Below are 6690 nucleotides of genomic sequence, written 5' to 3'. Positions count from 1 at the left end.
CCACTTGGAAACGTGCCCATCATGTTCTATGAATTACGACTGTTGAATTGTTATCGCTATCCTAATCACTAAGATAAAAACTTTCTGCATAAAATTATCCCAACTATAAAACAAACTTTTGTGTCGAGTAAAAAAGAGTAATGGTTGTTATTCATCTTGCTTCAGTAGTTGCGCTCTTTGGTCAGTTCCGTTCTCCTCTGAAGGTTCTGAAACAATAAACACAGCTATCGATGTGATCTAGGGATAGTACTGGAACTCGTAATCCGAAGCTATATTCGGGCGGAGCTGGAGGTTCGAATACTGCTTCGATTTCTTTCGAGGTTTTCCCCAATTGCAAAGCGACTCTCAGGTAATTTTAATAATGACGTCATGCAGTTATAGTCCATTCGCTTTCGTAAGCGACAAGAGCAGCAGTGCCTCCACTCAAGCGAAACAAATCCGCGATATCCACTGCAATCCCAGCTACTGTTCAGTGAAAGGGTTATCCAAACATTTAAACCCGTAGTTATTTTATTATCAGCCACGGGAAAACATACATATTGCAACTTTCATTCTTAATTATTTAATATCCAATATTAGGCTTGCCAAATTTCGAAAGTAAAAATTAGGAACACAAATGAAGACATTATTACAAAAACAGCCCTTGTCAATTTTTAACGAAAATGAGTTAAGAGCACCATCACGTGAAGGCGCATTTTTGCCACAATCTGAAATGTGTTTAAAAGCCAAAAACGATCTGTGTCAGGTGCAGTAGCCATAAGAAAAAACACCGATTCTACAAAAACAGCCCATGTCATTCTGCTTTCGTACAAAAATTGCCCTTGTCAGCTGACATGGGTTGTTCTTTTGTTAAATGTTTTCAGCACTGAATTGATTAGGTACATTATGCATTATATAATAATTATTGGCAGCATTGTGTTAAATTGAATAAATATTGAAATGTTTCATATTGCAACAATGAAGTCATTGAGCATTCCATTTTAGTCTCTTGTACAGTATTGGCCTTTGACCTTTGTAGCTTATTTCATAGCCTTGTTCACTCCAGAAAACGGTAGATTGGTAACTAAGACTTTCGTGGTTCGAATTCTGCCTGGGAAGGAAACTTTTTTTTTGTTCCTTATTCAAATTTATTTCCAATACTTTTCGATTGCCAGTAAAATTCATGTTTTGGAAATTAATAAGTTAATTAAGTAGTAAAATATCACTGCAATCGAAATAAGGAACAAAAAAAGTTTCCTTCCCAGGCAGGATTCGAACCACAAAAGTCTTACTTACCAGTCTATCGTGCTCTGGAGTGAACGAGGGTCTGAAATGAGCTACAAGGGTCGGTCCGGTTTTTTTTTTTTTGCCGCTGCTGTATATCATGGCTAGTAATGATGGAAGTGGATTAAATTTTCAGAAAAGAAAACGAAATGGCAGAAAGGAAGATTTTATTAAGAAAATTAATGTAGAGGGAAAATAAAATACTAATCACGTAGGGAAATATGTAGTAGCTTGCATTATAAGGTGAGAATAAGTTCAGATGGTATATCCAAAGATGTGCCTGTTTGTCGCAATGCGTTTATGAGTTTGCATGAGATAATAAGAGAGCGTCTTCCTACTGTACAGGCATAATTGCTGAACTATCAGAAATCTCCTACTGACTCCAGAGATAAACACACTAATCGCCCCAAGGCGGTTCCAAGGGTATCAATACTTCAAAAACTAACGTTTGCCACTCTTTACAATGAACCCTTGAAGATCAAGCAATAAAAATTAGAGGACCTGAAAAAACTGTATGGACTATTATCTCCAGAAAGTCTCCGGTTCTTTGAAAGTCTCCAACCTGTTTCAGAAACGGAAACTACCAATACACATGTTGTAGATATTGAAGGGTCCAATAACAGCAGTGGAGAAAAAAGTTATTAATAAGTGTTGTGATTTCCTGACAATTTATTGATATTACAATACAATATTAAATATTAAATTAATATTATTACGATCTTCATTTGTATTATTTTAATACAAAAATAGCCCATGTCACACGCTCCCACATTCAATAATTAATTATAGGTCTCTAATATGTAAAAACTTATATGTGTTTATCATATATCTGATTCTTATATCGTGAAGAAAGAGTCTACCTTTTTTATTTCGATGTTATAATTTACATGGGCTGGGGGTTGTTTTTTTTTTCTCCTGAAAAATCGACATTTTTGACAAGGGCTGTTTTTGAAATAATGTCTTCAAATGTTACTAACAATTTTATTGTATTAATTATTTCCACTTACCAATAGAACCACTTCGATTCATATGTAAAAAAAATAACGAAACTTACAAAAAATCACCACAAAACAAGTTGAAAAACAATATAAATTCCTTATAAAAGAAATGTTAACTCGTTGGAAATGCACATACAGTAAGAGAAAAAAAAACATAAAGTTAAACCATACGAATATATAATAGGACCTATATACAGGCTACAGTCATTTAAATGACTGAATCCAAGGTTAAGATTAAGAATTATAATTACATCCCAGTTAAATAACAAGGCTAAGATATTCATGAGTGATGCCTTATTGGTGTCACGGAGTTCAAACCTGTCTTCGGACAATTACTTGAACAACAAGATATTAATGTGTACATATAAGAAACTTGCGTCCACCACTGTGAAGTAACGGTTAGCATGCCTCACCGTGAAACGAGCGGGTCGAGGCTCAAATCCTGGTTGGGACAATTTACTGGTTGAGGTTTTTCGTGGGGTTTTCCCTCAGCCTATTTAGAGCAAATGCTGCGTAACTTTCGGCGCTGAACTCCGGACTCGTTTCGCTGACATTGTTATCTTCTTCTCATTCAGGCGCTAGATAACCATAGCAGTTGATAAAGCGTCGTAAAATAATAACCAATTAAAAAGAAAAAGAAACTTGCAATTTTAAATCTAGAGCAGAAACACAAATCAACACATCTAGCAGTTCTAAAAAACCAAGGAATACAATAAAATTTTTCAATTTATTTTTCAATTTTTATAATGTCCGGCAATTCCTTAAGCCTTTAGGTAAAGAAGTCCAGAGGTGAGGTATTTATACAGTGTAGGAGGATGATATGATATTATGAAGAAGTTCTGTGATGAAGGATGGAAAGAAGTACTTGATACCGGTTTCGCATAGTTGTAAGTAATTGAAGGCGCAATGCCAGATAATTCGGAGTAGAAATATGCATGATTGTAAATAGAAGAGACAGGGAATGTATTGTTCTTCGTTCCTTCAGACGTACTCATGAAAGTAGTTTATTGGAAGGAAAGCGTTATATGGTCAAATTTACGAGTATTGCAGATGAATCGTATACACATATTATGAACACACAATAGTCTCTCAGCTAAGAGTGGCAACAAAATTCCAAAATAACAAACATCTGACTGACATCTTCGGTTGACCCCAAGGATCTAGAATATATAATAAACATATGAAAGTTTACAATAAACAATTGAAGAGTCCACTGCAAGAATGATGGATGTCACTTTCTTGTCGAAAATGAACCAATTCTATCAGAGCATAGCTTAAGACATATAGAATGTACATAGAGAGTTATATGGCATTAACACTGTTATTCATTGTCCAATAATGATCGGAAAATCACAGTTAAGCTTTGAGCACTAAGCATTTCAAACTTTCAATTGTTTCTCTTGAAAAATGTATTCCAAACGACATCTATCATTCTTGCAGTGGACTCTTCAATTTGAAGCAAGAGACGAAATATAATATACTGCCAAGATCGTTATATGTGAAACTAATTTAGGTCCTGTGTAGATGATTGTGTAGAATAGATAACAAATCTTTCATCATACAATTATTTTTATATCTTCACATGTCAAGTTGAGGGCGAGAAGCAAGGATTTGGTAAATTTTGAAGAATGTTCCCCTGGCACCAAAAAAAAAAAAAATGACTCTTTACCTCATATGCAAATTACCTAAATGAGAATTTCAAACATTTGAATAAGATTCTTTTTGGATTAAATAGCAGAGATAACTTCATAACAATTAACAGGAACTTAACTATAATGTACTGTATGCTGAGAAGACTTATAACTTTGTTCCATCTTTACTCACTTTCGATGTAAAATTGTTAGTTACAACGTTGTTCTGGTAATCAATTCAATTAATGATTGTGGGAGATTTCAACACAGTACAGTAGCTGTAAAGGTCAAGGGCGGTGAGTAGGATTCGTTCTCCGAGACAGTCGCACTATAGGTGTTAATTCCAATTCTGCTCAGATTGGTTACCTGAGTAGTTACTTTCCGAGGTTTTCCTCGACTATAAGGTAACCTCACAACCAGTGGCGGTTCGTGAACTTGTGGATTGGGGGAGCTGCAGTAGATTTTGGTACATACAAATTTCACTTCTTGATATCATTACTAATAAGTATAGGACAAAAATAAATGCACTACATATCGAAAAAATCAAAACTTCTTGACTTAGTTGGGAGATGTCTGTGGGATCGTTTGCCATAATAGCTAAAAAAAACTAATACCATCGATTTCAGTCTGAATTTCAAATCGGCAGACACTCAACATGCAATCTACCAGTTCATCCTGAATTGTTTTAGAATTACCTTTAAACAGTGGCATGTTCCAAATGATTTTTGAGAGACTCGTTTGGATTACACACGAAATACACCAGAGTTCTTCGAATCGTTTTTTCATCATGTCCCCTAAGGGGAAGTTCATATTGGCCACAAAATTTGATACAATCAATATTTTTTAAAATAATTTCACGATTTTTTTCATTTCTTGATTATGTTTGAGAATGTTTTCTGTTCATTTCATTTAGTTCCGTAGCAATATTAGTTTTTCCTAACATAGCCAATGAAACAACATTTTTTCAGGTGAGATTGCGAAGATTCGTGCTTTTTAATTTTTAGGGGCAAATGTCTAAATCTGTCACACCACTCCTAGTCTATGCAGTATCACCAGCGAAGAGGAGGGAAGGAAAACAAAATACAGATTTTTTTTTTGTTCACATCCACGTAACCACAAATGCTTAGCGTAAATTTCATTGTTATACTTCCTTACATATATGCACTATTTCGGCTGGATGAAGCTTGAGTGAGATTTAAGTCGGATAACGGACGACCCTATAATTCCACTTCATTACATCAGTCTTCTCAGCGAGGGAAAGTTGAGTAAAATACAATTAATATTCTGTAATTCACACACACTCATGCTTGCACATTTGCACTGGTTAAGTTACGGTACTAATACGTCACACCAAAGCAACACTCAGATATACTTATGGTCAACAATGTTCTAAAACTGGAAAAGAAGTCTCTTTCGTATTTTACGTGCTATATCAAAAGGATTCTACTCGTGCAATCATTTTGAGTTAAGGCAAATCCTAAGGTTCTACTGGAGGCTGGATATATACGTAATAATAAGGCAAAAAATATTAATTTCGTTATATTAACTCGATAAGATTCTACAGCAATAAGTGTGTGAAGAGAAAATAAAAATGTTGTCATTAAGTTTCAAGGGAATAGAGAATCCATTTGACAATAGCGATGTGGGAGTGGAGGAAAGACCTTCCCTTATGGCCTGGCTCTGCAAGCCACTGCAGCGAAATATGGGTTTTAAACAGCGGCAGTTTCCCTCTGCTTCCCTTCACCTCTCTGCCCCCTGACCTTCAAGACACACTCTCTATGCTATGAGCTGTCCCACCCTGCAGATCCCAGGACGACTTTGAGTGCAGTGTCAATTCCAATACAGTCGACGCGCAAAAAGATTATGCATAAGATAATAGTACATATTCCCGGCCAGATGAAATATAAAGCAATTTACCAATAAAAGCTGTAACAAATCTTCTACAAATTAAAACAAATATTATTATTATTTTCCTGTCAAAGCAGGGAGTGCTGCAGCTCCGCAGCTCTTATGGACGAGCCGCCCCTGCTCACAACGTATCCTCGGACTTACCTCGCTATAATATTGTCACTTACAGTATTTCATCATTCCTGGGTAACCACGCAAATGTATAACATTTATATGTATATTTTTGTAAAAGTTTTTCAAGGACTGATTTTTTACTTTCCAGAAAGGAATGCCAGATCAATTAATGTTTTACACAAATCTAACGAAAATTGTTATTGCTAGATGTGGCGAATACTGTATAAAGTAGCGTCATTTTCTTTTCACCATTCTTCGATACCAGTGCAGATATAGGCCTATGCTTCGTAGTTGACGCAAGTTGACTTACAAAATACTTTTTTTCGTGGTTAACTGTCTTTTCACAAACCTTACATAACATAACTATTCCATCGGTTGAAAACACTTGGACACCGAATTCACTAACGTAAACATGAGGTTTACTTTTCAATGGTTTACTGAATTTAGGCATTCTAGCTAACCGATCTTATACCTTCTGTACCTGACAATAACTGACTGTTCCTCACTCAAATTTCTTTCTCCTACAATAATAAACACGTGTAGCACAAAATTGTAACTGTCATCATCAATAACAGTCTTGGATTAGGCCTCCTGGCCTGTTCCGCTTCCAGAAGAAAGTTGGTCTTTAAGGGCCGTATTCATAGACATTTTTAGCGCGGGCTTCCGGTGGATGATCAGCGTTTTTCGTATTCATAAACCAGTGTTAGCGATAGAATATGATTTGAATTCTGTACTAGTAACCAGTGGATAGCCGGGGCTAGCTTAGTACGCTCGTA

The sequence above is a fragment of the Periplaneta americana genome, chromosome 6 (genome assembly GCF_040183065.1).
Source record: "Periplaneta americana isolate PAMFEO1 chromosome 6, P.americana_PAMFEO1_priV1, whole genome shotgun sequence".
Classification (NCBI taxonomy): Eukaryota; Metazoa; Arthropoda; class Insecta; order Blattodea; family Blattidae; genus Periplaneta; species Periplaneta americana.
Note: the sequence above shows the minus strand (reverse complement) of the source record.